At 34.0% G+C, this 19,455-nt stretch overlaps 1 long non-coding RNA gene across 2 annotated transcripts; it reads right to left on the bottom strand.

Annotated features, from left to right (window-relative positions):
* Positions 1–11,421: 11,421 nt before the first annotated feature.
* Positions 11,422–15,220, bottom strand: LOC140174526 (uncharacterized). Of its 2 annotated transcripts, none has more exons than XR_011864207.1 (4): positions 14,712–15,220; positions 14,192–14,294; positions 13,399–13,434; positions 11,422–11,608 (listed from the first exon to the last, which is right to left on the bottom strand). It is a non-coding gene; the product is annotated as an uncharacterized lncRNA (long non-coding RNA). The 2 variants fall into 2 exon arrangements; XR_011864206.1 differs by having other exon boundaries at positions 14,192–14,298; positions 14,712–15,219.
* Positions 15,221–19,455: the final 4,235 nt, after the last annotated feature.

Here is a 19,455-nt window from a genome sequence, read left to right as displayed (position 1 = left end):
CATAAGTATTTTTTGGTTAATTTAAAAAAAAGTGACCGAAAAACCGTAATCATAGACCAAATATTTGAATATAATAAAATTATTATTCTATATATTTTATTTAAAATGACAAAAATACCCTTTTAGACATGTATCAAATTTTCTCACTCAATAGGATATGTTTAAATGATCTTTCCCAACAACTTGAGTTGACGAGCATCCTTTCATCCCTTTCATACCATCCCTCATTTTGTTTTTGTTTATCTTCTGGCCTTTTCTTTTGATTTAGATATGGTTTAATGTAGTTTTGTTCTCCTCTCTTATATCTCGCTTATGTTATCTTTAAAACCGCACCGTTAATCCTTCATCCATCCAAGTTTTGAACAGCTCTTTAAACATGATAACATGATTCTTGAATACAAATCTAACAAAAATAAATTTGTATAAAGTATTTCTTTTAATTTTCTCAAACAAGACATCTACAACTTGAACTTCCTTGCTTAAAATTTTTTATAATTATTAAATGCTTGTTTTTTTCTGTCAAATTGTCCACAAACACCAAAAAAGACTTCCGTTCTAACCAATAAAAGATTAACGAAAAAGATTCTTCTATTTCTATCAACGAAAAATATAAAATAACTAACAATATCATGATCTAAATTTTAATTATATCTGTCTATTCTCTTAATTATCATATTATGCTTTCAATTGCCTTAACTTCATATGCCTATTTTTTTAATTTTTTAGTTAATTAACACCCAAATTCCACAAAATATATTTCTCTTTTAAATGCTAATTAAATTGAATTAAATCTTAATTTTTTTTCTCACATAGTCGTTTAAAATTTCAACTTCACTTTCCATTTTATTCTTTTTATTTTTTTTTCCCTCTCGTAAACCTTCACTTTCTATTTGTAGTTTCCCTCTTTTCTTTCATGCTAGAGCATAATTAGTAGTTTAAAGAGAGAATACACATTTCAGTTTTCTTTTTATATGATTTTAGTGATAACTTTAGATATGTTTAGTTAATTTTTTGCATAGACATAGATAATTCTAAATGTGTCTAATTCAGAACATTTGGGGAGACTGAATAATGTGAATTTTTTTAATCACGATATCCTTCGGATCTGTTACATAAAACCAGTTACACCTATAACTTGGAACCTAGAAGATATAACATAAGCACGTACTATACTAAAGGGACGTGATTTTCTTTCCTAATGGATCAACTGAAATAAAATCAAGAGCAATTACCACAAAATCAGGAAAATAAGTCCCAAATCAGTTCCGCAAATATAAGCAACTAGCCATAGTGAATCTATTCTATAAATACAAAACTTTTAATTTTTTTTTTTTTGGAACAAAGAAGCTTAACACAAAACAGGGAGCGAAAAAACAAACAAACAAAAAAAATATGTAGAGACTATAAACAAACAACTATCTTTAGTGTCATCTCCGGCATTGCCATCAATAACAAAAGGGATCTAAACTACTCCACTCTCTAAAACTGATTAAGGATTGCTGGAACACCTTTTCCGTACTCCCTTCCTTATTATTGAAAAGCCGCCCATTATTCTCTAGCCAAACGTTCCAAATAACCGAAAAAAAAAACATATGAGTCACTTGTTGCGCTCTCCCTTCCTATTAGCAACACATGTCCAACTCTCAAAGTGTTCTTTTAGTGAGGTCGGAAAAGACCACAATCTCCCAAAGTCAGATAGCCAATGACACTACACCTGCCAAGTAAACTCATAGCCCAGAAACAAGTGGTGAATATATTCGACGTCTTTTTTACACAAAACACATATGTTATCACCATGACTAATAATTTTCAGTCTATGCAGTCTTTCCTTAGTGTTAACTCTTTCTATCAAAATAAACCAAATAAATAACTCTACTCGTGGCAGAACCAAACCTTTCCAAATGGTTCTGGTAAAACTGTAGCTGGTTATTACTTATCAGGTATGTTATTCATTCTGAATATTAATATCACATATTTTATCTCAAATTTATTCTGACTTGAGCGTTGGAGTGCCTTTGCACAGGTGTCCATCGCCGTCGTTCTTGAAGACGCTGACGCATATCTCATTCAACCCAAGAAGGAGTGAGTTCAAGCGTTTAGTAGGACGAGCTATACCTTGGAACCGGCTATCTACACAAGAACATTTGGCACCAACCATGGGCCTAAATTTATTTAACCCCACCATCACTTTTTCTGTCGATTGTTTACCATCTTTTGCAGGACGTGGCTTATGGCAGACGAACCAAGTAATCCCCCTCCTCCTCCCACTCAAGCTGAATTATTGGCCATCAACGAGACCCTGTGAGCAGAGAACAAAAAAATGGCCGACCTATTATGTCAGAAGCAAAACAACCAAAGTAAAAGAAGGAACATAAAAATACTGAGAACAAAGATGATCAAGACGAGCACATGTCGGAAGCCAAGCCTATAATATCAAATTTCTATGAAGGCGACAGTGGAAAGGACCAATCCTTTTTCAAAAGATATCATGGACTTCTAGATGCCCAAAAATTTCACCATTCCGACGACAGTAGTAAAACCTTATGAAGGAATAGGTGATCCTAACATACGTGTCACCAAGTTTTACACGATTATGTTTTATGAATGGTGCATCTGATCCAATACTCTTCGAACATTTCCTACCTTTTTAGATGGCACTACCTTGATTTGGTTTTCTAATTTGTCTGTAGGTTCTGTATCAAGTTTTGACGAGCTGACCGACCTCTTCGTCAACAACTTTGCTGCACCAAAAATCTACGTGCACGATTCGGATTATCTTAGCACTATAAAATAAGGACAACACGAAAGTCTCAAAGGCTATATAACAAGGTTCTCCAAAGCAACCATGGAGATACCCAACCTCAACCCGGAAGTCCACCTGCACACCCTGAAAAGTGGACTCTGCCCTGGAATCTTCCAAGAGACTATAGTCGTGACAAAACCAAAGACGCTAGTTGAGTTCCGAGAAAAGGCGAAAGCCGAATTGACATTGAGGAGCTCTGACAAATCTTGAAAGTAGAGCGGCCTAACCCTAACAGAGATGAGGAAAAATGGAACAAGTACCCGAATAATAAGACCGATAAAAAATCCTTCAAACTAACACCAAAATTTGATGTGTACATCCCTTTCAACACCAAAAGAGAGGACACCATCAAAGACATTCTACACTCAAAGCTGATCAAACCATCAAACAAAGCAGAGACATATAAGGACCAACGATATGTAGACAAGTCTAAGTATTGCACTTTTCATAAAAAATATGGATACATCATGGATAACTATGTTATAGCAAAAGACCTACTTGAAAAGTTAGCCCGGCAGGGCCTGTTAGACAAATATGTCAACAGCCGAGGACAACAACAAAATATGGAAGACCTCAGCCACCATTCCAAACCGGCCGACAATCACAGAGACAAAGGGAAGAAGGAAAATGATAACCCTAATCCACCTCACAGAATTATTAACTGCATTTCTGGTGGTTTTGCAGGTGGCGGATGTAGCAATTCCGACAGGAAAAGGACCTATAGGACCATGATGTCAGTCACCGATTCTGAACCAATCTACACCACACATATAGACATTTCAAACGTCACATTCAGTTCTTCAGATTGCAAAGAAAGTGACAAAAATCGGGATGACCCTGTAGTTATATCATTGCAAGTCGGCAAGCCATTGGTACAAAAGTTCTCATGGACCCAGGCAGCAGTGCCGATATGCTGTTTTACTCCACATACCAAAAAATGAAGCTAAATGACAAAACTCTCCAACCATCTACAGGGGAACTGGTAGGTTTCTTAGGTGAGCGCATTCCAATTTGAGGTTACAAATAACACTAGGCAATTTTCCTTATTGTAAGTTTAGCTTGGGGGCTACCACAGCCTCGATTCCGAGCTATAGGTCAAAAAGCTCAACCTGCCTACACCTAAAGAATATCGCAGGTCAAGTTTGGGACTATGATCTATTACCTAAAACCAGTCATACCTATAACTCGGAACCTAGAAGATATAACATAAGCACATGCTATACTAAAGGGATGTGATTCCCACTCCTAACGGATTAATTCAAATAAGATCTTTACCACAAAATCAGGAAAATAATTTCCAAAACGGTTTCACAAATATCAACAACTACCCATAGTGAATTCACTCTATAAATACAAAACTTTTAATACTTATCAAAGTATGTGATTCATTTTGAATATCACATATTTCATCTCAAACTTATTCTAACTTGAGCGTTGGAGTGCCTTTATTTGCAAGTGTCCACTGTCGCTATTCTTGAAGACGTCGGCACATACTTCATTCAACCCAAGAAGGAGCAAATTCAAGCGTTAAGCAGGACGAGCTATATTTTGGAACGACTATCTACATAGGAACACCTTCAAATTGGCAGGTCAACGATTAATCATCCATTTAAAGGTTTGTCGCTGACCAATAAGTTGCAACATGCACAAGGCGGGGTTCGAACTTCTGACACTTATTGAAACAATTTAGTAAGCTAATCACTAGAACAACTCAATTTGATTAGTAAATAATGTCTTTTTTTTGTAATTTGTAAATAATGTCTTCTTTTTTTGCTTTCCACGGTATCTCTCAGCCCGACAAGTCAAGGACTAATCCGTCACGGTACTGAGCTTCATTTAAGGGTTTGTCGCTAGTCAATGAGTTGCTGCAGGCACAATACGGGATTCGAATCCCCAACACTTGCTTAAGCGAACTAGTGAGCTAACCACTAGATCAACCCAAATATTTTTTTTTGGGTGACTCAACCCAAATGTCTTTGTTAACAACAACTAAGTCTCAGCGTTTTTGTCGAGGAACTAATCAGATCCAGATCCTACACAGCACACACACATTAGATATTGCACTGTTTTATTTTTGTTTTTAGACCTTGTAGTTATGACTTACGAGGTTCTTTTTTTTTGTCATTGACTTACGAGGTTAGAAACATATTTTTTTCTAGCCTTATGGGGTGTTGGAATGGAGTAACATTATCCATGATAGGTTAGGGCCTATAAGTTAGCGTTTGGTAGAGAGACAGAGATTTAAAGACTGAGACTGAGAGATTGAGATTTAGAGACAGAGACTGAAAAAAATCTCAGTATTTTGTTTGGTGCAAAATAGGAAACATAAATTGAAACAAGAGTAAAGGTCTAATTTAATTTGTACAAAGGATAAAATTGGAATTAATTAATTGAAATGAGGGTATTTTAGGTATAAAATGTTATTAAAATTTTGGTCTCCGTCTCTAAAAATTTCAGTCTCTTGTGTCCCCTCTTTTTACAGATACTGAAATGCTGAAATTTTGGGGACAGAGACAGAAATTTTAGTACTAGACTCTAAATAAACAAACATGATATTGAACCTCAGCCTCCTAATCTCTGTCCCAATATCTCAAAACAAACACTACACTGAATATGTCCATATTATGATTGCTCTTCCCGACCCAAAAAAAAAAGTGATTGCTCATGAATTTTTTTAGGATTTAATTAACAAATATTTCGATTACCAAAATATATATATATATATAACACTTATTAAGTTATTAAGATGTGAAATATCAAAAAAATTGTTATAAGTTAAAAACTTCAAATTTTCAAAATAATTATTATATCAATATATTAAAAAACTATTAAAAGTTTTTAACGTATATATTTTTAATACTTATTCTAACAAAACTGTTAACAAAATGAATTATTGACCTTGTTAGAGAATCATTAGAATCAATTTAGATCAATTAGTATCGTCTATATTTATATAGTATATCTGTATATTAATTGTAGGATTTTATGTCTTTATTACTTTGATTCATTTAGCACCTATAAATACCCTTTTTATATTGTACCTTTGGAACACAACTCAATAATACACTTTTCAGATTACTCTTTCAGTCTCTTGTTTATAACAGTATCAGAGCTTAGGTCTTTTTTTTCAATGAATATTAGTTCATAGCCCCATTGTTTTTTCTTTTCCAGAAGTGTTCTTTGGCCTCTTTTTTCGTTTCCTTTTCGACGCTTTGGTTTGTCACCCCCGTAACCATCTTGTTCATCTTGTCGCCGTGATTCCAACGCAACCAAAACCGCCGCCATACGCCACCAGACGCGCCTCCACGCGCTGCCGAAAGACGCTGTCATGACCAGGTTGATCTTCCTTCCAAATTCCACCCGTGCCTTTTGCTCGCATTTTTCGATCTGTTTCTGACGCTTTGGTCCGTCACCTTTGGCATCATTGTGATCTTCTCTTCGTCAGCTTTCCAACGCCGCCGCCTTAAGCCACCGGACGCGCCGCCATGCACCGCCGGAAGTTCGTTGTCCACCTCCGTTATTTCTCCTTCCAGAAGTTTCAGCAGCCGTTAGATCTCGGCGCCGATCGGACGTTCCTCGTACTCCCACGTGTCGCAACGTCAGCCTTCCTCGCCTCCAGTTTTCAGCAACCATTGATCTTGGTTCAGATCCAACGCTCCTGGTGCTGCCACGTGTCGCCCGAAGCCATCCTTGCTTGACCCGCGTGAGACCCGGCCTGACCCGCGCTTCCACCTCCCTGCCAGCGTGTCTCTCTCCCTCCTCTCAAGTGCCGCCACGTGTCATTGTCTTGCTGACGAGACTGCTGATGTGGCACTGACGTGGCGCTGATGTGGCAGACAAGTAGACCCTTTCTAAAGTTTTTTTGTGAGCTCTTTTCGATTCTGCACTCCAATTTCTCATTTTCTGCTCCAAAATTGTCATTTTCTCTTCTCTCTTTGATCCTTGTGACTGCTATCATGGAAGAGCCAGATGTTTTTGTTGCCACCGATAGAAAGGGTAAATTTTGTCGAAACTGTAACCGTTCTGGGCACCTCTTATCCGACTGTCCTTCTGTTGAATGTCGCACATGCCACCAGAAAGGTCATATTAGCTACCATTGTTCACAGCTATTCTGCCATTACTGCAAGCTCTCGGGACATTTAATTACTGCCTGTCCTACTCGCCCACCACGTCCTAGTCCACTCAACTCATCTCTTGCCTCTCTTTCTGATATTGCATCTCTTCTTCAGCATATTTTCTCTATTTCTAGTAATACCCCTGCTGCTTTTTCCACCCCTCCAGGTAATTATAAATGGTACTTTGACTCGGGTTGCTTTAATCACATGTCTTTGTTGCGTAATATTTTTTCTTTCATGTCTACCACTACAAATGGACCTTCTGTCAATACTGCAAATGGCTCCCTCTTGCACGCAACACACAAGGGTTCTATATCCCAGTCAACTCTTAATTTTTCTGATACTTATTATATTCTCAAATTAAACTTCAATCTTATTTCTGTTGGTCAACTTGTTGATCTGGGTTTTGAAGTCACTTTTTCTGTTTCTGGTTGTCGTGTACAGGATCTTCGGATGGGTCAAATCATCGGGACTGGACGTAAGGTCGGAAGGTTGTTTGAACTCGAGAATCTTCATATTCCTCCTGTACCAAATCTCTGTGCTGCTTCTTCTCCCTCTACCCTCCACTTATGGCATCAGCGTCTTGCCCACACCTCCTTAGGAAAACTGCGTCCTCTTATTTCTCAGGGTGTTTTAGGTCAGGTTCCAAATGAATCTTTTGATTGCATTTCTTGCCAAACTACCAAACAACCTGCTTTATCTTTTCACAATAATTCATCTCTTGCTTGCTCTCCTTTTGATCTCATTCACTCTGATGTTTGGGACCCCGCTCCCACTGCCTCTATGGGCGGGGCTCTATACTTTGTCGTTTTTATTGATGATTATTCCCATTTTACTTGGGTTTATTTGATGACTACTCGCCATGAGTTACCTCAGATCTATATCAACTTTGCTACTATGATTAAAACTCGGTTTTCAAAGGTCATTAAGGTTTTTCGACGTGATAATGCTATGGAATACCGTGATTCCAAACTCTTAGCCTTTCTTGCAGAATTGGGTACTTTGTCTGAGTTTTCTTGTCCTGGTACATCTCAACAAAATGGTAGAGCTGAACGCAAACACCGTCACATTCTTGACTTCGTCCGTGCAATGCTCCTTTCTTCTTCGTGACCTGAGCGTACTTGGGGTGAAGCTGTTCTTACTGCTGTTCATGTTATCAATAGACTCCCTTCTTCTATCCTTGGTAATGTTACTCCCTTTGAGCGTCTTTATCATACCTCCCCAGATTATAGTTCTCTTCGAGTTTTTGGTTGTGTATATTTTGTTCTTCTTCAGCCTCACGAACATAGTAAACTTGAACCTCGGGCTCGTATGTGTTATTTTCTTGGTTATGGGACTGAACACAAGGGTTATCGCTGTTGGGATCCTCTCTCTAAACGTATTCGGATATCTCGTCATGTTGTCTTTTGGGAGCACCACATGTTTTCTCGATTCTCATCCTTTGAGTACATTCCTACTACTCAGTCACCTTTGTTTACTAACCCCAATGTTGATATTTTTCCTAGTGATGATTCCACAGATTCTATCTCGAGTGACCCTCCACAGTCTCTTGTTTTTCCAACTTCTCCATCTCCCGATGATTCCAGACCGGACGATGATCCTGCTCCTACAGTCATGCCTCCTCCTCCCGCTTGTTCTTCTAGGGTAAGGAATCCACCTCCTCATCTTCTTGATTACCATTGCTTTTCTACTATTCTTCATCAATATAAACCTAAGACATTCAGAGAAGCCTCCTCAAACCCAAATTGGCAACAAGCAATGCAAGAAGAATTACAGGCACTTGAAAAAGCACATACTTGGGATCTAGTTGATCCTCCTTCTGATCAGGAAGTTGTGGACAGTAGATGGGTATACAAGATCAAGACTCGCTCTGATGGCTTTATTGACCGTTATAAGGCCCGCTTGGTTGCACAAGGTTGTACGCAAGAGTATGGTATTGATTATGAAGAGACTTTTTTCCCTGTCACTCGTCTTACATCTGTTAGAGCTCTTCTTGCCATTGCCGCGGTTAAAAAATGGTCTCTTAGTCAGATGGATGTGAAGAATGCATTTCTTAATGGAGATTTGAAAAAGAAAGTCTATATGAAACCACCTCCGGGATATCCTTGTCCTTCTAATAAGGTTTGTCTCCTTCGCATGGTACTTTATGGATTTAAGCAAGCTCCTTGTGAATGGTTTGACAAGTTCAGCACTACCATATGCAGTCTTGGTTTTACCTCTAGCCCTCATGAGAATGCGCTCTTCATTCATAAAAGCGAACGTGGAGTTGTTCTTCTACTTTTATATGTTGATGACGTGATCATTACTGGGGATGATGTTGATGGTATCTCTGATCTCAAGGCCTCACTTCACCGTACCTTTGAGATGAAAGATCTTGGTTCTCTCAGCTATTTTCTTGGTCTCGAGGTCATCTCCACCGATGATGACATCTATCTCTCTCAGGCTAAGTATGCTTCAGATCTTCTTGCTCGCGCTGGAATTACAGATAGTCGCACTAAGTCTACTCCTCTTGAGCCTAATGTTCGCTTTACCCCTATGGATGGCACTGTTTTGGATAATCCGACTCTCTATCGACAGTTAGTTGGCGGTCTTGTCTACTTGACTGTCACCCGACCAGACATCGCCTATCTGGTTCATGTACTTAGCCAGTTCTTGTCAGCTCCTCGTACTACTCACTATGCGGTAGTTCTTCGCATTCTTCGCTACATCAAAGGCACTCTATTTCATGGCCTTTATTTTTTTGCCCATTCCTCTTTGTCTCTTCAGGCTTACTCCGATGCTGATTGGGCTGGTGATCCCACTGATCGTCGTTCTACTACTGGTTACTATTTGTTTCTTGGCGACGCTCTCATCTCTTGGCATGCTAAGAAGCAAACGTTCATTGCTCGTTCAAGCACAGAAGCTGAGTACCGTGCCTTTGCTGACACCACTGCTGAAGTTATCTCGGTTCGTTGGCTTCTCAAAAATTTGGGTGCTCCTCAGTCGTCCCCTACTGATGTTTTTTGTGATAACCGCAGTGCTATTCAGATCGCCCATACTGATGTGTTTCATGAACGCACCAAACACATTGAGATTGATTGTCACTTTGTTCGGCAACATATCCTTATTGATGTTGTTCGTCTCATTGCTGTTGGAACACTAGATCAGACTGCTGATATCTTCACGAAAGCTCATCACCCGACTCATTTTCGGACTTTGTTATCCAAACTCAAGTTGGTATCCTTAGCTCCTACTTGAGTTTGAGGGGGGATGTTAGAGAATCATTAGAATCAATTTAGATCAATTAATATCGTCTATATTTATATAGTATATCTGTACATTAATTGTAGGATTCTATGTCTTTATTACTTTGATTCATTTAACACCTATAAATACCTCTTGTATATTGTACTTTTAGAACACAACTCAATAATACACTTTTCAAATTACTCTCGGTCTCTTGTTTATAACAAACCTAAAAGTTATCTCTAATGATAAAAATTATCTCTAGGTACATTGGGACAGATTTCCTGATGTTTGGATTCGAAAATTTTGAATTTTCTTTTGTTGGGACGAAGCTAATTTTTCCTACATATAAATCAATAATAAAAAAATAATAACCGTGCAACAATTATATAATATATGTTAATAGGTATTTATAAATTATTTTATACTTTATTCTTTTATTTTATTAAATATATGTAAAAATAATAAAAGTAAAATTAATCGAGATGATAGGTAGTTTGCATTTAATTATAGAAATGGTAAAAAAATTATGAATTATATATGATGAAAAATATTTTTAAAAAATTATGCACCGACCTTTTCTATTTTTTTATATAATAAATATAACAATTATATTAGGTGTATACCAAAATTAATCATCAATATAAAATATATATTATTAAAATATAAAATATATATTAAAAATAAATTAAATTACATATATTTATATATAAATATATGGTATCTGATTTTAATATACAAAATATTAAAGTATAGTAGATAGTAGATAATGTGCATTTCTCGGCCAATCACTACAAGAGAGGCGGAGAATTGCGGCGGTTTTCGGTGTGATTAGCGGCGGTTTTAAACCGCCGCAAAAGTCTATTCCGGCGGTTGAGTGAACCGCCCTGGATAGTGGCGCGGGCAAATGTTTTAGTGGCGGTTTCCAGCAACCGCTGGTATAACCGCCGCTGTTTTACTATTTTGCGGCAGATAATTCAGAGGCGGTTTAAAACCGTCGCTATATATGACTGTTAGCATTGACCCTCTATTTAGCGGCGGATGAACAACCGCCGCTATTTGAAGTGTTTTTGCCAATTTTTAAACTTGTTTTCGGTGGTTTTAAAACCGCCGCTAATTTCAGTACGAAGTGCCGCAAAAAATTTTGATTTTGATTTAAAAATCACAGCTTTTTTTTAAAATATATTATAGGTATTTTTTGCTTTTTAGATTTTTTTAATATTACAAATCTTATTATTTTTCATTTAAAAATCTAAATTGATGGGAAAAAATAACTGCGAAAGAAATTAATATATTTATAAAAATATCAATAAAGTAAATCTCTTGTTAAGAGTCACATAGTTAAATTCAAAAAAATATTTGCATCAAGCTAAAATAATTATAATCCTAAATTTCTAGTTTTTCACTCTGTTTTCACGGAATTCATTCCTGTAGTGATGTCTGGTGGCAGCTCCTCAATTCTTTCCTACATACATAAATCAGCAAACATAATTAATTTGTTGATTGGCCTTTCTCATGTCAAGAATATGACTTGTATATTAGAGTAACATAAACTTTAACCACTACAACTCTACAAGTATATTATTAAGTCAACCACTTATACTCTCATACTAATAAAGGTATCTATTTCGAAAAATAAAAAAATAAAACAAAATAAATTAAAAAACTAACCTATGTGAGGTCATAAAATGAAACCTTAGCTTGTATGAGGATTGAATTCTCTTTAATTTTACTTTAGTTTGCTAATGTGAAATCAAAGACCCAAAATTATACTAACCAACTCCATCAGCTCCTAACCTGCTATATATGTTCATTTTGAGCAACTTTTGTTCGCGCTTATTATTAGTACAGTAGCAATGCACTATTAGTTGCAAAAGTATATCCTCTTATACACATATATAGTGTTAACTAACCTATGCAAAAGAAAATTAATAATAGCTAGCGTGCGTGTAAGCTTGTGTATATACATGTATGTTTTTGCATTCCTAATTGGTTCACCCTTCCCACTTCATCAATTTTGAATTATATATATATATATATATATATATATATATATATATATATATATATATATATTGGCAGTGCTAGCTATCTATATCTCTTTCTAAACCATTGACAAATTAAATGCGGCCAGACTAATTAGATATTTAGATATCATATGTATGGTCTCAAAAAACTAGCTGAATTATATATAGATAACATACATATTCTTCTTCATGATTATATGAATGTGAACTCTTCAAAAAGGGGTATGAACAACGTAGAATAATGGTGCTTGAGTTAGTTGGTTGTTTAAACTAAAATACTAGGCTTATGCTTGTTAGGACAGTAAATAAACTCAATCAATCTATGTTAGCTGTGCATATGGGACCAAGTGGAAATTAAAGAAGGATCTGATCGGAGATATCCAAATTGAACCAAATGAATGAGAAAATTTAAGGTCCTTTGAAATACAATTGTGCCGCCTATGGAAATGGAAATGGAAATAGGCTTTGTTGAGATGAGAATGAAAAAGGTCAATGTTGCTGTGATGATGCCAAATTTAATTTCGATCAAACATGAGACACATAGTTCAGTATATATAATAGACAGAGAAAAAGTTATGACGAGGAATCGGAATATACAAAAAATTTCAAATCTATACATGTAAACCTTAGTCATGGGACTGCAAAAATTACAGAGAACTAGCTTATGCTATTATTGTTCTGCTAAAACTAAAATAGATAATGCGATGATCTATAGAAAAGGACAAGGGGATGGCCTTTCATTTCTAACCAGGGACAAATCACAAAACATGTGCATTGTGTAGAGATATGAAAACACAAGCCGAAATCAGTTATAAAGGAGAGGTGTTGGTTCAAGATATACCTCTAGTATAGTTTGACTCTAAAATTCCCAGTTTTCAATCTTTGAAATCAAATTGAGCAACTCAAACTTATACAATCATCCACCAAGAAAACAAACATTAACGTTCAAGAATACTCAACCTCTTATCATCATTTATTGTCCTCAAACTCATATTATAGAATCAAAATTCATTCGTTAACAATAAATCTCTAACTCAAACATTCCTCTAATAATCAAATGATTATTTTTTTGTAACAACTTCAAGTATTACCAAAGATTATTGAAACTGAATCAATCAAAGACCCCACAAAGATAAACGAACCATCAAATAGTAATTAACTATTTTAATTTATTTACTCAAACTAAAAAACTGAATACAAAGCACATATTAAATCAAAATAGTGGTACCTTCAAATTCTCTAACTCTATACAGCCACAATTAACCTGAATAAATAGAAGATATAGACAAAATCTGCATCAAATTAACCTGAAAGCATAATCTGAACCAAGAAGATATAGAAAACTTCACATACTATTCTTGTTTCAAAATGAAATTGAAGGGTAACCATGCATGAATGAAGATCATGTGAATAAGAGGCATGTGATTTTTTTTTAATTTTAATTAAACAGGACCAGAAAGAAATAAGAGACGATCTCTTACACGTGTTTGCAGTGATTTGTTTATTATTGTGACCAGTTTTGATTATTAAATTAATGTATTAATATTAATATTCTTAGGGAGTGGCTAATATTCCCTTACTCTGACTTTGATCTCTGTAATTAAATCAAACAAACCATTAAACTTTTAATGATCTAAGTTGAGGTACTTAATTCATTCAAATTTTGAAGAACATAGGCTAACATTTTTCCATGATGCTTAGCTTCTTGTTTAAAGGAAACAAAACAACAAAAAACAACTAAAGAAAAAGTTGTTTCTGCAAAACATTAACTACAACATAGTAATAACTAAAACATAACTTTACTGTTACATACATAGTTATAATGTCTTCTTGAAACTTTATTCTAATTTTACTCTGTTGTTTTAAAAGCTATTCTTCTATGGCTCTATCACCCAATGTGTACATTCTTGATGAATTTGATGAAGCATGTATGCTTTAAGGATTATTTTAGCATATCCAGTTAAATTTTAAATAACATAAAATTATTCAAAATAATCTAAAACTGAATCAATTAAACGAACCAGTGACAGGCTTCCTGTTGCGAGTGAGCTGCTTTTCGTTGTCTATCTGCTCCCACCAAGTTAGCCTATTGTAGATCCCCTGATCATCTGCCAATGGAGTTTCCTTTCTTCCAATAAAAAAAGTGATAAGTTACTTGATAGAAACAACATACTCAATCAAGCCGTGTAGACAGAACAGTAAAAGAGACCAAGCATGGTTTAGGAAGATAGTAGAAAGATCAAAAGTAGAGGGCTGAGAAGAGGTTAAACATATAAATCAAAATGCATTATAGACATGAAAGGGAATGCCAATTGCAATATACTGCTAACTAAAGGTTTTATTTAGCTTTAATATCAGCAATGTTTATTGTATTCACCAGTAATAATTGAAAAAATTCCAAACAATTACCATAACCCAAAAATGAGTTCTACGACATGGTACCTGTTCATCAAATAATTAACTCATATTCCATTTTTTGTGATGAAAGTAAGTGGAGAAGTAAAAGAGAATTAGATTTTAGGGATTGGGAATTTCGCGTACCGTGGGGGAGGAAGCAGGGTTTTCACGCACTATGGAGGAGAGGCGAATGGTCGACACCGGGGGGGAGAAGGACGGATGCATGGCAGTCGCGCGACTCCACAACTACACAAAAGTGCAGGGTGGAGCAAAGATTAGGGATTTCGCGCACCATGGAGGAGGGAGTAGGGGTTTCAGGCACTGTGGAGGAGTGGCGAAAGGTCGACGCTGGAGAGAGGAGGATGGATGGGCAGCAGTGGCGCAGGGTGGAGCAGTAACATCAGGGTTTCACGCACTACCATCTGATGAGTTCGTGGATTTCTGCAGCTGTGGGGGAATTGTTGGTTATAAGAGAAAAAATAGATTACTGGCGGTTCATCATGCAGTAGCCGCTAATCAATCAGATGCTGCGGCACATGGATGTCAATTGGTGTTATCTCTGATATCTGCGGCGGTTAGATTAATGGCCGGCAATTTTTTGCCGCTATGCTCTGTGTTTCTTGTAGTGAATTTTTTTATTTTGGATTAGAATTGTGTACAATTCAATTGTATTGTCTATTTAAGTGTTTTTTTGGTATGGGGTGTTAGTTCTCTATATTCTTTTATATTAAATTGGAGTGTTCCATTAACTTTTGGTTGTAAAAAAGAATTAGAAAAATGTAATCTGATGGTTTGGTTACTTTGCATGGGAGTTTTTAAAATTTTTTAATATTAAATTAGAAGCTTTGTTTTCTTTGTTGTGATTATATTTTATATTTTAACAAAAGTATTATTTACACAATAAAATCAGTTATTAAAATTAATTATTATGTATTTATATTTGAATATATGTATTGTTTAACTCATTTTTAATGTATATTTTATATTTTAATAATATATATTTATATTAGTGACTGATTTTAATGACTAATTTTAATATACACCTAATATAATCAATATTTTAAAATTTACAAATGGTATGGTTCAATTTTTGTATTCTAAATCAAATAGTACCATATTTAAAATTAATATCCTAGCAGTTTATAATTTGAAAAAGAGCAATGCTAGGGGGCCAGCAATTTTTGTGATTGTTAGCCATCAACTAACTATCAATGATGATTTGATGGTGTGAGATTGGTGTGAGATTTCATCCAATGGCTCACCTTCCTCTGCTGGTTACATGCTGGCCAAAATTCAATAAAACTGCTGGTCCCCTAGACTTTTTCAACCCTATATAAAAAATAATTTGCGATATGTATTTCTTCAAAAAAGGGAATAATGTATGTTAATAAGAAAAGTTGACAATCTGTTTTGTGTTGCTGTTTTTTTTTTTTTGAGTTACTTTTCCTATTTCGCACTCTTCCCTTTTACCCACTCAATTGAATTATTTATCAGTTACATTGCTCCTACATTTTACCTTTGGTAATTTGGATGCACATTAGGTGTTTGATATTTGAGTTGCCTACAAGTTAAGGAATAAGTGCATTTATCTATAATTCTATGTTTCTTTGATCTTCTTAGCTTATTTTGTTTGTTTGTTTATGTCTACATGTGTTCTTATATTTTTATTACATGTGCTATGGAAATATTGAATCTTGATTTTTTGAGAAGCTCTTTTGTAATTAAGTGTTTGAAGAAGCGGAAAAAGAAGAAGAGAAGGAAGATGAAGAAGAAGAAGAAGATGTTAAAGAAGGGATTTTTAGTCCTTCCAATTAAAGGAAGATACCTAGCACTGATATTTTGACACTTTAGCCTCAATCTGACATGTCCCAGTTGTCATCCGATTATAGGATTGTCTTATCTATTTTTGTTAGTGAAGGAGGACCTGGATGAGGTTTAAAGATAATTAAAGTGCACTATATCTCATGGATAAAAAGTCAGAGGCCAAAAAATATATTTACTCTATTCTATATTATTCTAAATTACATGTTCAATTCTTCTCTTTTGGCTATTTATTTATGATTCTAATTTCCTTAAAGTATGTGTTTACATTGTATATTCCTCTAGTTATGTTGTGTATACAATGATATTTGATTTCTTTCATCCCATACTTCATTTTGCTTTAGGTGATACTTGTATTTTTTTTTAGTATTGTCTCTAGCATAAAGTTAGAGTTTGGTTTTGAGAATAGAATAATGCTACACATTTATATTTTTTATTAATTAAATTGATCTAATATAATTAAAATAAATTATAACTAATATTATTCCAAATTTTGATTGGACTTGATTCATAAAAAAACTAGAATGTATAGCATTATTATTGTGAATAATAATCTTCATAATTATACCATCTTATTTTGTTTTAGTACTTAGTTTTCCATGTACTTATGTTGAGCATATTGCAATTTTTTTACACAGGTAATATCAAATTTACATAAAAAAAAGAGTGAGTTTGTATTAGGGGTGTTCGTGGTGCGGTTTGGATCGGTTTTAAGTCAAAAGCTCATCCGATCCGAACACTATGTTTACTTGTGGTGCGGTTTGGATTGGATAATTTAAAAAAAAAATCGATTCGATCCGATCCAATTTTGAGCGGTTTGGATTGGATTGGATTGGATTTGCGGTTTTGTAAATTAAAAAAATTAAATATATATAATAAATCTCAAGATCAAATTTCAAATAACCAACAATGACATAGCAAGTCTTAACAATAACATAATAATAGAAATGAAATTATAGGTTAGTTAAAATAAATAAATAAATCACATTTTGAACATAAAACATCTATTAAATAATAATAATATATGAAAAATATAAAAATATATAACAAATTGAATATGTTATAAATATAATTGTAAACATAATAATAAAATAATAATATTATAACACATTGAGCGGTTTGGATTGGATTGGATCGGTTGTGAAAAGTAGATCCGAAATCCGATCCGATCCAGCGGTTTGCAAAAAAAAAAGATCCAATCAAATCCGAATCAGTGTGATTTTAATCGATTTTCAATTTGGATTTTATTGGATGAGCGGTTTAATTTAGATCGGTTTGGATTTGAACACTCCTAATTTGTATTAAGCCTCAGTGAATATAAAACTTTGTCTAGTAATGCATAAATCCAAGAATACTGTGAATTTTATATAACAAAAAGGAGGAAATTTGAAAATTCTGCATATAACCTTTTTTCCTTCCTAAGTTGGAAGTGATGATTCATGGCCTTATATTTGAAATATTCACTGAAGACTATAATCAATGTGCTTCCAAGCCTCGTTGTTTCTGTTTTAAAACTTGATGAGGGACAAGAACAGTGACGGATCCAGAAAATTTTGGTAGTGGGGCAAAATTTATATAACATCATAATTATTTTTATAATAAAAATAATACATGTATATAAAAAATTAAATATTAAATTATTTATTAATTATTATATATCTGTGTATAAATATATGTATTGTTTAACTTATTTTTAATGTGTATTTTATATTTTAGTATATATTTTATACAAATAATTATTTTTTATGTACATATAACATAATTATTGTTATGATTATATTTTATTATTGTAAAATATGATTAGCCTTCAAAATATCTAATATATAAATTACAATACTAAAATAGTAATTTAAATAATAATATATAATTTAAATTTCTATTATTTTAGGTTTTATATTTTAAAAAATTAAATAATTTTTTTGTTAACTACCATCAAAATTTTTCTCTTTTTATATATATTACTAAATAATTATTTAAAAATTCACTTCCTAACACAATTAGAAGTCCACTCTTATTTATATTTATAGTTAAAAAAGTTCTTTCAATTGATACAGTTGCTATGCAAAAATTAAAGCTAATTTAAAAAGAAGATAAATAATATTCTTTTGAGTTGATTTTTAAAAAAGAATACTAATTTCGTTTAAATTTGAGAATTGATCATTCTAAATTCTAACAAATTTCTAATATAAAATTTTTAAATTGACGATTAAGTACCAAAAGTTGAGTAAAAATTTATTGTGGGGTCAAATTTAATAATCTAATGGGGGCAAATAAATATTATTATCATGTATTACTCAAAAAAATTCCAAATTGTAGTGGGGGCGCTTGCCCCCACAACAATGAATGTAGAACCGTCCCTGGACAAGAAGCTACTGATGAACCGATTGTTCTAGAAGTCCTTTTGATTTGAGAAATGTTTTTATTTACAGGATTTAAATGTGTTCACCATTTCTTGCTGCATCACACATGACATGAGTGAAGTTCCTAAGAGTCTCAATCAAGCAAAATTGCCATTAATTTTTTGTTGCTCTCGGTTTTAACAAAAAAAAAATAACAAGAATATATTTCATTTGAAGTATATACTCTCTCTTCCTCTCAAAATAACTAGAAATAATAATATTATTTCTATTTTTGTAGGTGAAAATTTAGATGCAATCGAATTCACGTAAAATTAATAGTTGAAAATCGTTAAATGAAAATTTAGTCAAATCAGTCAAATCATTTAACGGCTTTCAATTATCAACTTCACGTGAAGTTGAATGTACCTGAGTTTTCACCATTTTTGTAATGTTATTTTTTGTTAGATTTTTTATATACACAAATTAAGCTCGTATATACGCTGATTTTATAAATGTACCAAAAAAATAAAGTCAGTAACTACTAACTACACAGTTTTGTGAACCAAAGTAAGTAGGAAACTTGATGAAACTAAAATGTGAACGAAGGGATTTGGTATGTCAGACTTTTTTTTTTTTTCTTGGATCTGATAATAAACTTGTATATGTCATTCCCATGCTTTGTTGGGGATTTAACCATTTGACCCACTACTACATGTCTTTGTTTTTCA

The sequence above is a fragment of the Arachis hypogaea genome, chromosome 7 (assembly GCF_003086295.3).
Source record: "Arachis hypogaea cultivar Tifrunner chromosome 7, arahy.Tifrunner.gnm2.J5K5, whole genome shotgun sequence".
NCBI classification, from domain to species: Eukaryota; Viridiplantae; Streptophyta; class Magnoliopsida; order Fabales; family Fabaceae; genus Arachis; species Arachis hypogaea.
This window is presented reverse-complemented; position numbering and strand designations above follow the sequence as displayed.